Below are 18,899 nucleotides of genomic sequence, written 5' to 3'. Positions count from 1 at the left end.
CGTCAACATAAGACGATCGGCAACGTCGCATTACAGGTATTTGTATGCGACGCGCCACATTCAGCGGATAACTCGCAGTGACGACGCACGCACAGGATGTTTGACACTGAACGATTTATTATAGAAGTGCAAAACAGAGTTTGCCTTTGGGACTCTAGAGAAAAGCCGGATATAAATGCAAAGAAACGAGCATGGGAAGAGATTGCGAAAATATTTTACGACAATTGGGATAGTGAAATAGAAAAAAAACAGCAAGAACTTGGTGAATTTATCACTTTATTAATTTTCGAATACCTAGGTATATCTAAGTATAAGTATTCGTATGCATGTAGGTACTAATTGAAACTATCATTCATATAAACCTACTGAACAATGATTATATCAGTAACCTTACCTACTTAAGTGAAGTTGTGTTGCCACTCTAGTTTACCTTCTTCCATAAAATACTTTTTAAATAAATCTCTCGCGTTTATGGCATTACAGGGTCTAGATGTATTACAGTTGGGTAATGTAGTTAACAATTCGTCATTGTAGTGCAAACCGTCTCGTCTCCGTAGAAAGTTGTGAAGAACACATGTTGTTTTTACTATCTTTGTAGCAAAATCCGGGTTAACAAGTATGGCCGTGTGAAGAACTCTCCACTTGTTGCTCAATATGCCGAAAGCACATTCCACATAACGCCTTGCACGAGATAGGCGGTAGTTAAACGTACGTTTTTCTATGTCTAATGTTTTATTGGGGTAGGGTCGCATAACATGTTTATGTAGAGCGAAAGCCTCGTCAGCTACCAGTACAAATGGTAGTGCTGGGCTGGTAGTACCTGGGAGTATTTTATCCTCGGGTAGGTCTAACATGTCATGGTAAAGTTTCTGTCCGAAATTTGAACTTCTAAATACATTACTATCAGCTTCTTTTCCAAAAGATCCAACATCGATAAAAATGAAGCAATAATTAGAAAATCTGCGGCTGCCATAAGAACAATTGAAAAAAACTTTTTATAGTTAAAATAGGTAGATCCGCTGTTGTCAGGATTAATTATTCTTATATGTTTACCATCCACGGCTCCTAAACAGTTTGGAAAATTTGCGTATTTACGGAATTTTTCTTCCACTTTTAACCACGATTCCTTATTTGGCTCAGACATTTCAAGTGGTTGCAGTACTTTCCAAATTACTTCACAAGTTTCTTTTATTATTTCTGCAATAGTCGATCGTCCCATCAAAAAATCGTGAGATAAACTTTTAAAATTCATTCCGGTAGACAAATACCTGAAACAAAAAAAACGTTCAGCATCATCACGTTTTCTCCCCAGTGGCTCCCCCAATTTAAAATAATTAATAAACATTTATATACAAAATTATGAAAAATTTGCTTCGGTCAATTCCTCAAGACTACATTTAACTATGTTTCGCATCGATACACATAATTTACTAATGATGCCAACTTTCACCTTCGGCGTATAAACAGAAAAGTGGCTAATACACTATGTGAAAACATAGTTAAATATAGTATTGAGGGGGTCAACGAAGCGGATTTTTCATATTACATGTATTATTAATTATTTTATATTAGGGGCGCCACTATCGGCGCTATATCACCCTAAGCTAAGTTATTTCGATATTTTGTTGATACTTGTATAATTTAATTTTACAGTGGATGAACTTCAAAAAAAATGGAAGCACTTAAGATATTATTACGTAAAAGAAAAAAAACAAGATAATACAAGAAGTGGAAGTGCAGCACCTAAGAAACGTAAAAACTCGTACTTTGAATTGCTGCGATTCTTGGATGTGGTGAAAGACTCTCGGGCGTCATCGGGGAACATAAGCGCTCTGGCAGGTGATAATGACCAAAATGAAAATTCTTGTGATGAAATATCAACTAATACAAACACTCCACCAAGAAATGCAAACGCACAAGAAACTGTAACTGAGAATTTTGTTCCACCTCAAACTGAAGTTTCAGGGAACTCTCAAATGAAAAAAAAAAACCTAAAATGACAGCCTTTCAACAGATTTTAATTACAGCAATGAATAAAAAGCAACAATCACCTAAAGCAGCCGAAAAAGATGCCGATACGAAATTTTTACTTTCTTTACTTCCTCAAATTAAGAGCCTAAATGAAAGACATAACTTTGAGTTCAGAATCGAAGTGATGAATTTGATTTATAAAGTCAAATATCGTAACTCATTTAACATGTCACATAATGAAACGTATTCTTACAACCATCCTGGCTATAGTACACACGAACAATCACCTACAACATATAATACACCTACAATATATGCGTCAACGCCGGTGTACCAAGGATATACTTCGAATACAAACAGTGCAAGCTCCTATTCGAGACCATACAGTCACCTCCTCCACCAGACCAAATCCAAGTACGTCAAATTGAAAAGCTGAAACTGAAACAGCACACTCAATGGAGGAATTAGATGAACTATTACAGAAAAGGTTCTCTTAATTAAGATAATACAGGACATGTTGCGGCAATTTAATTCGATAAAAAATTTATAGTTGAAATTTTATTCAATAAAAAGTTAAGTAGTTAATCAATAATTTGTTTCATTTCATATACTTACGCCCGATTTCTGAATTGAGTATTCAAGCTGAGAACGACTTAAGTATCGTTTTGTCTCATTCATTTGTTAAGATTTCAATGCGACAGAACGATATTTAAGTTGTTCTCAGCTGGAATACTCAATTCAGAAATCGGGCGTTATTTACTTAAAATGTATCTTACCTTAATGTAACGGTCAGCCTTTCTTCGGGAGGTACAGCTGTTCTAAGTTTTGTATTTTCCTTGGTAATATAGTCCTTGGTTAAATTCAGCAATACATCAAATGATTGTATGGACATACGATAATATTCAAATGCTTTATCTGGATTAAGTCTTAGTTGCATATACAGGGTATGAAATTGCCCAATTTCTAGTCGAAGAGTATTTAGGGGATGAACCCAATATTTACGGTTTCTTCTTCTTTCTTCTTCTAATGCCTCATAAATAGCTATCACTTCTATCGGATCCATCACGAATTACGACCACACCGTATAAGCGCAGGCAGCCGACTGATGATCTGCCACTGAAATACAGTGTGGCTGGTATCGCATAGAACGGATTGACCGCCGCGAAAGTTCGGCGACGGAATTTCCGTCTAGTGTGGCCAAGGCCTTAGGGCCAGCCCATCACATCCTTAGTATGCGACTATGTCGAAAGAATGGTATGTTTTCTTTAGATCAGTCAGAATACATTCGTAGGGTGTTAGACCGTTTTAACATGACAGATTGTAAGCCAGCCAGCACCCCCATGGAGACTGGATTAAAATTTGAGAAATGTTATAGTAATCATGATCTAAATTTACCATATAGATAATTGATAGGTTGTTTGATCAATGCAATAATAAGAAAGTCCAAAGGACAATAACGTCAAGTTCCACTGCGATTGAATTGACAGACGTTTCAGATGAATGTGACAAGGATTCGATTAAAAGCCTTCCTAAAATAGAAATTAAAAAGCATAAAGTTCATTTTAGATCACATAGAAACTTAGATAGTTTAATTCAGTTGATTTTTATTTTCATTCTATTTTTAATTTATGATAACATTTTATTTATATTTCTAGGCTTAACCAAACATACAACTATAAGTTTGTATTAGAAGTAACTTAGTTTATAAATTTATTTTTGAGGTTTGGGTAGATTTTAATAATTCGATTACTTTGATATAGATTCTAATTATTTGTAATTTTACTTTTGATATTTAAATAAGTTAATTTACTCAAATTTAAGACTCCATGAGCTTTGGTCAAAGATTAAGTTTTGAGATATAATAGTAATTATTCAACATTGATTTTGTTTAATGAATTTTATTTTGTTTCATGGAGACTTCGATTATCTCTTAGATATATTTCCGTCTTTTAGGGGGATGTTATGAACAATTGTCATATGAGGTAAATTGCCGAGTTAACATATTAATTTTATATAAAAGCGATAGCCGCAATGCGGTGCAGAGAGTTGGCTACACTCGGTCTTGTGAGTAAGTTCTGTATAAAATTGTGTGTGGAAATTAAAGTAATTCGGGAGTCAAAAAGTGTTTTTTTAAAAAGGCGTCCAGAGCGTCCATCCTAACAGCTCGCACACCCCAACGCAAGTGAATCAGCTAACAATTCGACACATAAGAAATCCCGTGGTAAAGGTGCAAAAGCAAGATCAACTAAAGCTTTCGTGACCTCAGCAAATCAAAAATTCATCAATCCATTGCGCGAAGCAGCAATGAAGAGACTAGGTGTCTTCAATCAAGACTCGACTCAACTCGAGCAAAGCTTGAAATCGATGATGATGACTGTCCAACCGCCTGCGATCCCTCTTCCAATCACCACCCGTGGCGTTGGATTTACAACTGCCGCCGAATATAGCAGATTGACTAGTGCGTGGAACCAGCAGACAGTGGCAGATATCTGTTCCATTTATCAAAACTATCGAGTCTCACTGTTCGTGCTAGCTTACAAAATCTGTTATGCTAGATACGTTCAGCGCAAGGAGGAATCATTCCCCTTGTCATCAAGATTTGTGATGAACGAAGAGTATAGGCAGGTATTACAAACTGTCAACCAGGTACCATAAGCATGTACAATATAATTTGTACCGTTGGAACGATTGAAGGAGAAACAGCTTATAATTCGTATCTTCCAGACCAAGGTTAGATTACGGACATGATGCCGCCCTCTACTTAACGCCATTCAACATACGTCAGGCTCTAATTGGTTTGAGTGACCCGGCAACACAAGAGTTACATCGTAGGAGCTTTTATGCTCTGAATCCCCTGCCTGCCGCGAGGTGGACAGACGCACAGGGAGTTGGGCCGCTACTCCAAAACGCTGATTTGATTTGGCCAGATGGATACGGCGTCGCTGCATTACAGACTGATGTACATGCATACAGTAATTTGTTGACACGTGCTGGAAACCGGTTGCCGAAAAGTTTCCTCGTTAACTTTGAGTGGAATAGTTACGGAGCGAAACCTTGTGCAATATGTAGTTACGCAGCACCTTCCCGTCTTCAAGCAACCTTTAGTCGTAGAGCTGTGGCGACTACCAGAAAGAAAACGCGCCAAGTTGATGGAACGAGTCGCGAAGTTGACGTGCCAGGAGATGAATATATATATCAAGGTGATATTTCAACTATTTCAACTGTTGTTGATGCCTGCACGAAGAAGAGTATCCATGTGCCAAAATGTATATACACTGGCTTAGAGTTAGTTTATATTAAGCACATAAATTAGTTTTGTTTGCTTGCTTTCTCACATTGCCCTTGGTCCTTAAAGGACCTTAGACATTAGACCTTCCTAAACATCTCCAATAGAAATTATATTGTAAGTATGGATTTCATTTTATTTGAAGCATTGGATGAAGTTTATGGAGAAAACGAAACGACACAGTCTAGAAGAAATACAGCAGCAACTGGTGGAGGGTTGAATAAGCATGTTCTTTAAATGAGTGTTGAGAATCATAGGTTCAGTGACAGTGGAGGAATTGTCTGAATTTAACTTGCCTATATTTGTTATTTCCTATCATTATTATTCAATATATGAATTTGTATTGCTAAAACACTTATCTTTGGTGAAATGTAAGGTGTACTAATTTTTATGGCATTGTAACCTAATAGTAATTTTTTAGAAGAATTTACCTATTTGTACTATATCATTTAAAAAAAAAATATTAATAGGTACCACGTAATTATTTTTTGCAGACAGCATGTTGATATCGGAAATTCAGCCCCCAATCCTATTTTTTCCCATTCCGTATATCCACAACTGTCAAAAAGTATATGAAGAATGACTTGAATGAGAAATTAAAAGAAATAAAATGCTTTATTTTTATACAAGGTGGTGACGACATTATGACTTTAATTTGAATCCCATATTGGGTATCATGACAGTAGTTCGTACACCAACTTTCATCAAATTACATTGAACGGTATAGCCACAGTGAATTATTTTCACTTTTATAATTTTAACACATGCTGTAAATACAATACGATTTCGCAAGTTTCGTTTATTAGGTTATTCACCTAGGCGGACCATAACAATTTAGATTTACCTACATGCGTAAACCACATACAAAATAAAATGTGCGTCTCAGAACACATCGGTTACTTAGAAGTAACACAATATTGTTGCTTAAATTTGGACCTTATTACTAAAAAGTTAAGATTCCTATTATTATTAGCAAAAAGCTATTTCCGAGCTGCTCTGTTAGTATGGTCGTCGGCATAGTATTAACAGACAGAGAAATGCTACATTGCCAATTTGACATGTTTTATGCATAAACAGAATTAATAGATTGTATTCACTTCCGCAATAGGAAGAATTAGTATGTCAGAAAGAGAACCGGTTACCTACCCATAGTCCACCAGTGCGTGACTAGCTACCCTTATGAGAACTCATTTTTTAAAATACGTTGTTAGGCGCGCACATTGTTGTTTTTGTGTAAAATTTGACATTGATATTACGATTATGATCTTAAAATAAGTACCTAGTGATAGATTTGGGAAGGCGGTGCCTTCCACATGTGCGGTAAACAAACAATATTGTGATATCAGTCAGTGATAATTTGTTAAGATCACAATGCCCCGTTTCAATTACACGGCTATGGAGTACACCGATATGATTTTGATTTATGGTGTCAACAAAACGCCGCGCTAGCTGTGAGAACTTATAATCAAAGATATGGTGAGATCCGAAGATGCCCGACACATGCCCGCACTATTGTACAAGCAGTTCAAATAATACGGGAAAATCAGCCTTTGGTCCCGCTTCGCGAGGGTGTTCCTCCACGAGAAATAGCAGTGCTATTAGAACAAAGAATTTTAGCATATTTTACCCGAAAGTCTGCGGAGGGCCGCGCGCCAGTTTCAAGTGCATCACAAAACGGTACTCAAAATATTGAAAAAAGATAAACGGCGACCATAAAAATTTTCTAAAGTTCAGGCGTTGTTACCACACGATAGACCAATCCGAGAAGACTATTGCCGTTGGTTACTAAGTAAAATAGCGGATGACCCTGAATTTCTCTACAATGTAATGTGGACAGATGAAAGCACGTTTACGCGTAATAGAATCTGGAATACACAAAATCTCCGCTATTGGAGCCAGCAAAATCCATACTAGTTTCGAGAATCTTCACACCAATACCGTTTTTCCTTGAATGTGTGGGCTGCGATTCACAGAAATAAAATAATTGGTCCAGTGTTCATTGAAGGTAACCTCACAGCGAACAAGTTTCTGAATCTCCTCCGTGGCCCCTTATCGGAATACACAGACGAATTATCTCTGGATATCTACCAAAAGTTATGGTACCAGTTAGACGGAGCACCTGCACATTCTGTGGTGAGTGCTAGAGAACTCCTTACTGGAATGTTTAGACAGCAGTAGATTGGCCGATATGGTCCTCGTCGGTGACCCGCAAGGTCACCGGATCTTACTCCATTAGATTTCTTTTTGTGGGGCTTTATTAAGAATGAGGTCTATACTCGTGATGTAAATACCGTAGAGGAACAACAACAGGTGACTCGTACGCTCGTTTGTCCTCCTATTCCATAAAAAAAAAGGATCTGCGAAGCAAAATCATTGAAGCCTTTAATAAACTTAAAACAATGGCTACCAGTAGTTACGTGTTAAGGAAAATTAGGAATAATATCAGAAGACGTTGTGAAATGTGCATTAGAGCTAACGGTAGACAATTTGAGCATTTAAAAATTTAATTTGCTGTAGGCAGGGCCTAAAATATCATGTTGAAATTGTTAATTATTCTTTAAATAATATCATGTTTAAAATGTGACTACTTTCCTAGTCAAATGCAAGAGAGTATACCAACTGAACCTTCTGAACAACATGCTGCCTAAAACACTCAATCAAGTGAACCTTCTGAACAATCTGCTGTAGAAAACACTCAATCAACTGAACCTTCTGAACAACCTGCTGCCCAAAACACTCAATCAACTGAACCTTCTGAACAACTTGCTGCCCAAAAAACTCAATACAGTGTGCAAACCCAAAAACGCAATAAAAATAAAAAAAAAACTTCTTCACATAGCACCGAAGATATAATATAATTTCTACTACTTCAGCAGTGTGCTCAACCACAACAACCAGAAAAAGATTCATACACTGCTTTTGGACACTACATATCTACCGAACTCCATAAATATGATCACAAACGTTATCTTATGTAAAACATGCCATATCACAAATCATTTTTGAAGCTAACCAAGGCAGATACAGACCAGAAAATTATGAATATAACTCTATAACTTCATCATATACAGAAAACCCTTCAGAATCAACAACTCCGCTTCCATCATCATCTTCTACTTCTTCGACAACTTTGCAGGCTGCTCAAATACCACAATTACCACCAATTTAATGAAAATATGTAATTTTTATGTAAGTTTGAAATAAAGATTTAAATTTTTACAGTGAAACTTGGTTAAGTGGGACCTGGATAAGTGAGAAACCTCCATAACTGGAACTCATGCTGAGGTCCCAACACTTTGGCACTGAATTACCTCTGTTAGTGGGACGAGGTAAACCTCTATATCTGGGATTTGTTCTTTCAATTTATCATCATAGATAACATTGTTTGTTTACTCATTCTTATTCTACCCACAAATTCCACATGTTATTAAATCTATAGAAGACAATGAGTGCCCACAAATCGATGTTCGTCAGGCGATGAGGTTTGCTAGGAAAGCTTGGTTTTCTGTGACCAAAACTACTATAGCAAACTGCTTTAAAAAATCTGGATTTAAATCTGAAGTAACTGTAGCTGAAAGCTTACAAGAGGAGGACGAAAATTTAGAAACTGATCCTGAAGATTGGAACTTAGCCATCAGCAACGACAATAATCAACAACCAACATTCGAAGATTTTATAAACGTCAATGACGGTTTAATAGTTTCAGGAGAACTTTATGAAAGCGACATTGTTCATGCCTTCTCGTCTTCTTCATTGGAAAATGAAGAAGAAGACGATGAAATGAGCGCGGAAGTAAATTTAGTAAAAATTTCTAAACGCGAAGCAGTAAAAGCACTAGAAACATTGCACAGTTATTTTGAAATGTCATCAATTGGTGACCAAAGCATATTTGATAAAATTTATAATATCGAAAAACATCTGATGGCTGATACTTCCAAACGACAAACTAAAATGACAGATTTAGATACATTCTGTTTCCATATTCGTATATACATATTACGTGTAAAAACGTGCTTGAATATTTTTGTTGATTACATTTGTATGATTACCTTTAAGTACATAATATTTTTTTTATTAAAACTCATTTACATACATAACACGTTATTTTATTTAATGATCGCACCTGTATAACTGAAATAACCTGTATTCTCACCTCTATTAATGGAACCCTCTGTAAATGAGACAGATATTTATTTATACCTGTATATCTGAGATACTGGGTAAGTGGAATACCTCTATGAGTGAAACGACATTGCAGGTCCCTTGATGTCTCACTTAACCAGGTTTCACTGTATATAATTACACTTACTTTTACATAATCATTCAAAACGTCGATTATTGCTTCGCAAAACTCAGGAATGATTTTTGATATAGACTGTTTGGACACTCTGGAAAGATACTGTAGACTAACGTAAGAATCTCCACTTGCTAAAAACCTCAATGTTATTAGTAATCTTTCCTTAACAGTTATGGCATCACGATAGTTTGTACCTTTCTTTTTAATTTTGCTCTCCACTAGTGAACACAATAAGTCAAATTATTTGCAGTAATTCGTGCAAAATTAGCTTCAGCTCCATCATCGATTAACTCTTTGTAAAGCCGAGTCACATATTCCAACAGGTTTGTAAACATTGTTTTAATCCAATACTGTATTTGTCGTTTCCATAACTTTTGTCGTAAATATATAAGGAAAATATAGCTTGTTGCTGCTACGGCTATTTGTCACCGTCGTCGTTGCACATGTGTCTCCATAGCCAGACAAAGATTAACTGATTCAGTATGGATCGGCAGGAGCGTGTTGGACCAGTCAGTCAGGATCACAAAAGATTGCTGTTGGATCGGCATAGTACGATCCACGCTCCACGCATTACGATCTTGGATCGCGGATCACAGGATCGCCGATCCATTTTGGATCGTTCGGTGTGGATCCGGCTAACGTTAAACGAAAACGAAACGAAACGTTAAACGAGCGAGGACAAGTGAACATAAAGTTATAGAAGATGCTTTATTAACATGGTTTAAACATCAGAGGGCAAACAACGTCCCAATAAGTGATCCGATTCTGCAACAAAAAGCCAATAACTTTGCTCGCATTATAAGTAAGGAAAGTTTTAAGTGTTCGTCGTCTTGGGTACAACGTTTTCGTGCTCGTCAACGGAGGAAAAGTTTGCGGTGAAGCGGCTGGCGTTCCTGAAGGAGTGTCTGAAGAGTGGCTCTCTCATAAGTTGCCTTCACTGTGCGAAGGATACACACCAGAGGAAATTTAATGCTGATGAAACAGGATTGTTTTACAATTTAACCCCTGACAAAACACTTACATTCAAAGGCGAGGAATGCAAGGGCGGAAAGTTGTCCAAAACAAGATTGTATTTTGGTTTCAGCAACATGACTGGTTCATGTAAAAGAAAACGTTTGGTGATATCAAAAGCTAAAAAACCGCGTTGCTTTAAGAACATTCAATCTTTGCCTGGCTTAGCTTATGAACAGTAATAGACAATGGACCGAGAATCCGAGACTTACAGACGAGCAGCAGTGTGGTGATGGTGTGTGATAAGAAGGGCTTTGGCGCAGCTCTTAGTGAGTGTGCCAAATCAGTTCTTGAGATTCGAGACGAGGAAGAGGGGCTTTGCGAGCCGCGGATGGGAGGAGAATTCAGCAAGGCTACACATGCTGCCGCTAAGGTCTTGAGCTGGATTCCAAGCGCAGGTTCCGCAGATGACGGAGGTGAATATGAATTCATGGGGAGCAAACAGACTGATGAGGACGTATGTGAAGGAAGCATGGAGACATTGGAACCCGACTCCGAGGAAGAAGCTGCCAAGGATCCGATGCTACTTGGACAGTCAGAGAAGTCCAAAGACGCTCTGAATCAAATCAGATCTGTTCTGCAAATCAATGAGTCCCAATTTACCCTCACCTTGGCAGATCAAGACCTTGGAATGTTCAAAAACATTATTAGCTGGATAAATGCTACGTCACAGTCCAGCTATTTTGTGAGCCCTTCTGATGGGGGTTAAATAATTGATTGCCAGCTAGACTGCGATAAAAACAAGGAATCTGGAATCAACACTACACAAGACTCCAAAGATGATGGGACGGAGGCCATGGATGTCCAGTCGACGAGTAGCTTTTCAGGCTAAGTGCCTAAAAGAACGAAGTCAAGCAATCCTGATTATGAGATTAAGTCTTTAACGGCCAATTCTCAATCTCTTCTTTCACAACTCAGCACCGGAATTCTGGTCCCATCCAGGGTCAAAGGAAGGAAGACCCGCAAGATCACGTTGTCGAATATAGGGCTCTCAGAAGGAGAGGTAGTGTCAATTTTGATAGACAACCCAGGTATCAAGATGGAGACCCTAGTGAAGATAGCCTATAAGAGGTCAGGAAATTGAAGGTTGTTTAACAACCTATAATATGATATAAGTAAGTTTGACCCTGTTGACGCAAGTGGATAAAGATAATATGAAAACAACACTAGGTGACATCGCAAATTTTTGAAAAATGGCTGTGTAGCTTGGATGCAGAATTGAAGACTGGAGGAAACAAAATTCTTCTTCTAGTAGACAACTGTCCCGCTCACCCTGTAGTCTCCAATCTGAAATGCATAAAGCTTGTGTTTTTACCGCCCAATGTCACCTCTGTTTTACAGCCCATGGTCGACGGAGCAACCAAACTCTTATTGTTGTTTCGTTTATAGCTTACCGAACATGGAGAGTGCCAGTACTGACCCCAGCCAGAGGGGGAAGAAGAAGCGCGGTTCAAAGGAGACGAAGAGATCCGGCAACTTTCGTGAAAAGAAAGGCCAAGAATTTCAGGCCAGCCGAGATATATATCCGTGAACAACTATTCTTAGGGTGTTCCAATGCCGAGGGCCCATTGCCATCCGTTGGAGAAGTGGTGGCTAGAGAAGCCATTGCGCTATCAATCTCCACCCGTGGCGTTGGAGCAGGTGCCGTACACCTTGCGAAGACAGTCAGCAAATTAACACCTACAGTTGACGTCGATGTTTGCAGCGTCTACCGGGCAGGTCTTGGTCTAGTTGAGGCTAGGCTTGCTCGTCAGCAGGGTTTGTTCACTAAGACAAATCCCCTGTCCCACTACACCCATGACACGGACGTCTCGAATCCGCTCATACAGATTATAAGGCATATTCCAATGGTTCCAGAGCCATTCTATCGGCTTGTAAACTGTATCGGCGTTCTCAAGCATCAGGGAGATGTTTATCTTCCCGTACTTCCGAAGGAAAAGTATGTAAGAGGGCGCTATATACCTCATTGTTCTAACGTATTGCTGTCAAACTTGCGGAAAACTGTTGTCGCTTTGAACGATCCACATACACCTAGGCTCGTTAGAGAAGAATTTTACAGGAATATTCCAACTCCAGGAGCTCGTTGGGATTGTCGAAGGCTCCTCAACCCAGACGAAATCGTACCCGACGACTATGACAACACCGCCTTTAAAAGAGATCTGGATCATCTTAATGATATCGCAATCTATTTAGAACGTAACTTACCGAAGATGGCTGGCGGGCCAATTGATTTGATGACAACTAGTGATAAAAGCTTTAAAAACAAAATACAGAAAAATTCAAGTATTACAAATGATACAGAATATTGAAAACAGCAAAGATACTAAGTCTTTTCGATTCGAAGTCGATTTTCCGTCTGGATTTCCGGCGGTCATGTCAGTGCTATGGAGCGTTTTAACAATCCAATGAAAAACATGTATCCTACAGACTTCGGTTAACCTTCGGGTTCTTGGAAAATTCAACATCAGCAACGAGGAGGAAGAGGACTTCCACCTGCCGTACCACAACAGAAGCCGCGTCAGAAGAGTAACCGTCAACAACGGTCGAATAAAAGGATGGAAACTTTCCGTCATGAAAAATCTACATACAAACCGACATATATCAAGAAGAATTAAAGAAGAAATTATTTGTAGGCACATCCGGCGAAGACGATGCTTTGATAAAATTAGGTGAAACACAACAACTTAGTGTTCTGAATGCAATCCTAATGATATCGGAAGCTTGGGATAAGGTCACATAGACGACTTAATACTCAACTGCTTTCGCAATGCAGGTTTCAAAGATATCTCTCCATCATAAGCGGAGGACGACAATGATATTCCGCTAGCGAGAATGATACAATCTACAATTGAAGATGACAACGTACCACTTGCTGAATTAGTTGCTCAGTTGCAAAGATGTACTTCTACAGAATAAAGAATTAAGATAGAGGAATTTATTGGAATAGATGAGTGTCGCCGTGTGCGCCTTAGCTACTGAGGAAGAAATTCTTGCAGAAGCTGAAAGTAACAATCGTAACACTGACGACGAGAAGAAGACCAGCAAGAGCCTGAAGAACAGTTTTAGCCAACAACAATTTCCGAGGCTCTTATCGCTATAACAGTTTTGCAAAAATTTATTGCCTTTAACAACCAGTTTAATACTGATGATACTCATACCTTGATGAGAATGAAATGTAAAATTCAAAGAATATTTGAGACTGGGCTAAAAAAAAACAGACTAAAATGACTGATTGCTTTAGAATCTAGTGCAGTCTTATAACCCGTACTGTAAGCAGCTAAGTACATTTTGTATTCTAATTATTTCTTAATAAATATTTTTATTTCTTTTCTAACATTTCATTTGACAAGTTCACATACATAACCTATACCTATACTAGATAGATACCCATGATAATATAACTATACAAATGATGTAACTAGTGTACTTGTATATATGTGTATTGCTTAAAACACCTATCAGATGTAACATCGGCAACTATATGTTCCCTTAAATGTCGCTATATCAAGTTTTGACTGTATATAAGGTTGAGATCTTTTGTGAGGAGAAATAAGCAGATATTATTATTATTTTCTTAGCACATGTTTTTTTGCACAAATATATATATACAGGGTGTCACAAAACTCAACGATAACCTGGTACCGGGCGAGAGGCCAAGGTATACCAGTTATGAAAAAAATAAGAAAAAAAAATCTATGTCACTTAGTCAAGCGATGATAGACATTTTTCGAAAATGTTAAAAATTTGACACCCTTTGTCGCATTTTTAGGTACTGTGATCGCAATTTTCACAATTTTACAGAGGTTTTTTTAATAATGTTATCTCAAATAACAGTGCTATTAATGGTAACCACAAATGAAAGTAATAATCATTGTTAACTAAGTAAAATAAATTAAAATTTGACGAGTTATGGTTTATAAAATTTATGTCAGTCAACTTTAACACTCTACGTTGGTAAAAAAAATGTACTACACTACCTATGGCAACTTTTTTTAAAAGATGGCCCATTTAGTCTAGATTTCAAAATAGTACAACACTTGCCACTTTTCTTGCCAATAAAACTGCTATTTCGTATGCTATGCGTAGGGATCACCCTCAGTAAAAAAAATACCTGATATTCTTTTGTTTGAAAAGTTCGAAGTCTCCATTGTTTGTAATGAACAAAAGTGATAAAAAGAAATGGAAAGTAGTTATGGTATTTGTCAAAACGAGACGTCACTATCCGTCTCACTCACAACGACTCATCAGTCGTTCATAATAAAATTTAAACAATAACATTTAGTACGCATCGTTTCTTCGATTACTGCGCATCTCTCGTAATCGTGCTACTTTCGTACTATCGACTTTGGCTTGTGTTACCCTGGACTTGATACTCTATCCGTACTTGACGACTCTGGCTTTGTTTTTTGGACTTTGTGCTGTGCAAACTGTGTGAGAACAACATGCCGCATTTGTACACACCGCATATGCAAATATGTATCTTATCTACGGTGAGTGCCATTGTAATGCCTCTGCGGCAGCTCGACTGTATCGGGATAGGTACCCGAATGTGTAGCGGCACCCAGATTATCGGAAGGACGATTACCCAGTGCTCGTACATCTGGTGGGAGACCTCAAGGAAACTACGACGCTGAAGTTGAAAATGACCCCAGTACCTCAGTACGTGCGATTGAAATTGCAACGGGTGTGGCGAAGAGTACCGCACATCGAATTTTACAACGATACGATTTTCATCCTTACCATGTACAACGTGTGCAGAGCTTGTTACCACGTGATCACGCACCCAGAGTTGATTTCTGCAGAACCATGTAAGCGAAAATTCGTGAAGATCCGGATTTTCTAAATAAAGTTTTGTGGACTGATGAATCGACATTTAAAAGAGATGGTTATTTAAACTTACATAACCTTCATAGTCGGTGTACGGAAAACCCGCATTTGATGCGTTAGGAACGATCCCAATACCAATTTAAAGTCAACATGTGGACAGGAATATTAAATGGTCAAATAATTGGACCATTTGAATTCACTGAAAATTTAGATGGCGCCACCTACTTGCATTTTCTTCAAAATGATTTGCCGACATTGCTAGAAGATGTACCACTCAACATCTACAGAGAAATGTGGTATCAACAAGATGGTTGCCCAGCACATTATGCCCGGCCTGTAAGAGAATATTTAAACTAATTATATCCCGGTAAATGGATCGGACGCCTTGGACCAATTTCATGGCCCCTCGGTCCCCAGACCTGAATCCAGTAGATTTTTTTATACTGGGGATGCATAAAAGAAAAGGTCTACTCAAAACCAATTCAAAATGTAACAGAATTGCGCCAAAAATTGATGCAGCATCAGAAGAAATCAATGCAGGAGATTTGCAAGACTGGTGAACAGGTCATTTCTGAGGCGATGCAGAGCTTGTATTCGTGCTGGAGGGAAACAATTTGAGCATCTGCTTTAATTTTAGGATAATAAAGTGTTACGATAATTTACTTTGATTAAATTTTCCACGAGTTCCTTTCGCAAAAAATACGAAATAGCAGTTTTATTGGCAAGTGTTGTACTATTTTGAAATCTAGACTAAATGGGCCATCTTTTAAAAAAAGTTGCCATAGGTAGTGTAGTACATTTTTTTTACCAACGTAGAGTGTCAAAGTTGACTGACATAAATTTTATAAACCATAACTCGTCAAAATTTAATTTATTTTACTTAGTTAACAATGATTATTACTTTCATTTGTGGTTACCATTAATAGCACTGTTATTTGAGATAACATTATTAAAAAAACCTCTGTAAAATTGTGAAAATTGCGATCACAGTACCTAAAAATGCGACAAAGGGTGTCAAATTTTTAACATTTTCGAAAAATGTCTGTCATCGCTTGACTAAGTGACATAGATTTTTTTTCTTATTTTTTTCATAACTGGTATACCTTGGCCTCTCGCCCGGTACCAGGTTATCGTTGAGTTTTGGGACACCCTGTATATATGATATTGTGCAATTAAGGGGTAATATAATAAACAAAAATATTGTTTTATTAATTTATCAAATGTTTGATTAATTGGAAAATTAACTAATTAAGGATTTGTTGCTTTTATTTACTAATTTCTAGATGTAATATTGCAAAATATATGATGTCACACACAGTTGGTGTCTTTCTAGTAATGCAGTACAGAAAAGGAATTTTTTATTAGGATAAAACCCCAGATATGAGTAGAATTATAACTAAAAAATTAAAAATATATATAAGGCATTCTTGACAAATCACTGGAACAAGCAAGAAAGTGAATGAAATCACACTGACACTACATCGAAACAATATTTGGCTGAAGTGTGCACAGCTGCTGACAGTATCGTGATGATCCGTTTATGGACTATCTCATGAGATAGAGGAAATAGAAGATAATATATCAATCTAGGGCAAAGAATGAATAAAACTGTGGACACCTTCTACATGATATGAAGAACCGATGAAAGATCCCAAATAAAGGATCACTGGTCTAAAACTGAGAGTGACAAACCTGAACTATATGAAGACAGAACCTGGACAGCTGACAGAAGAACTAATTAAAGAACTATAACAATAAAATAGGTTTTAGGAAAAGCAATGAAAATAGAGAGGTATCAATGTAAATCATGACAACCGTATAGATGGTCCCTCGTTGCTTTTGCAAATGTATAGCAGTTGATATTGTTTGCGTCTAGTAATTGTTCCAGCTCCTCTACTCCATCATACCTTGTTCCGAAGTCGTTTGTGTTTGGGTCCCTTTGCAGTGCATATTCTTTGGATCTTTCCACTCATTGTCTTGTGTTTTACTGAAATACCAGTGTTTTGGAAATTGATATAGCTGTTTAAAGTTCGTTAAAGTTTCTGTTGGACTGCAATCTATTCATGCGTTCCGCATAGAAGTCTTGTGGCTTTGGCATCGAAAGCTTTGTTTTGACGAAGTTGAAGGACAAGTTCTTGGTTTTCTTGCGCCTTGTGCTCCAAATAAACTATTTCCCCTTCGGTACTTGTACTGTGACTGTGCGGGTTTTTAATTTTAATTCCCAATGAATGAGTGACACACATTGATGAATGAATGAGGGACACTATGACAAACATGACACTGATAAATGAATATTCAGAATGATGAACAGAAAGAATATTCCTAAATTCCTACAGGTAAATAAATAATACAAGGATCAGAAACATCTCATAAAAAGGTAAATTGTCTTCTTGTACACCCAGTTATGATTCCCACTGATAAAATTAAGATAATATCTATAAAAACCTGACCACTGATGCCTTAAGAAAAGCAATGGAAGACATGAACACCAGATTTCTTACAAAAATGAAGAAATTTCACAAGTGACACAGTAATCTTGGTACTGCTAGGACTACCACTTGAAATATATCAAGTGAGTTTGTATTAAATTACTGGCAAATATAGCAGATCATGAGAAGACATACTAGAACACAGATGTTGCCGGTGGCAAAATATTATAGGAAATTAACTGCCAATTTTAATTTCACAATGATAAACCGTTCTGTATTTGAGGATTGAGGAAACCAAAGCACAACAAAAATAGACAGCTACCTACTGATTAAGTTTATGGATGAAGCCTTTAAAAATAAAGTATGGTTCTTTAAAACTGTTCTGAAGAACACAGGAGTAACAGAGTCAGAATTCTAGAGCAACCAAGGGACAAGTTAAGCAATATCGTTATCGCTGCCAGATGGTAATTATAAAATGTTGGACTTTGAAATACTGCCGGAAACTAAAAGAATACTATGTACTTCAGTCTTCAACCTCGTTAGATTATTAGCGTTCTGTGACCAAAGAGAACTTAAACAATACGTTTAACTATTGTCTATTACCTCTAACCGTCTTACGATTACTAAAGAGTGACGAATAAGCGATTCACTCAGTGTTGCCAGATACGAAAGTTGAAAATGCGGTAGGGATACTTAAAAATGCGGATTTTCAACAAAAAAAGCGGAACACTTTTTGTTTAAACATTATATATTATAGGTACATTATCGATTGTTCTTTCTCCATAAGCTTTATTTTTTATATGTTTATTCATACCAGGGCAAGAGATTTTATAAATTAAAGGGAATATGTCAGTGATCATAAAAAATGTGAGTGTTTAAAAGGAATTTTATTATTACTCCTTATTCGATGGAAAACACATCCTCAGCATAGTCTCCTGACTCTTCGACCTCTGCTTTTGAAATGTTGTAAATCCGTTTGACAGTCATCTTTGCCAACATGTTTGGAGAAGCTTTGAAATTTTCGGAACAGCCTTAATTTTTTGTTACAGCCTGGTCCGCCAAATGTACTCCATTGACT

General features: G+C 37.3%; 1 long non-coding RNA gene across 1 annotated transcript; it reads right to left on the bottom strand.

Moving 5' to 3' along the window:
- Nucleotides 1–252: 252 nt before the first annotated feature.
- Nucleotides 253–17,878, bottom strand: LOC126973653 (uncharacterized). The gene is made up of 3 exons (XR_007731396.1): nucleotides 17,300–17,878; nucleotides 2,748–3,500; nucleotides 253–1,268 (listed from the first exon to the last, which is right to left on the bottom strand). It is a non-coding gene; the product is annotated as an uncharacterized LOC126973653 (long non-coding RNA).
- Nucleotides 17,879–18,899: the final 1,021 nt, after the last annotated feature.

Source organism: Leptidea sinapis, chromosome 29 (genome assembly GCF_905404315.1).
Source record: "Leptidea sinapis chromosome 29, ilLepSina1.1, whole genome shotgun sequence".
NCBI lineage: Eukaryota > Metazoa > Arthropoda > Insecta > Lepidoptera > Pieridae > Leptidea > Leptidea sinapis.
The sequence above is the reverse complement of the archived record's forward strand: the minus strand, read 5'-3'. Positions and strand labels throughout refer to the sequence as shown.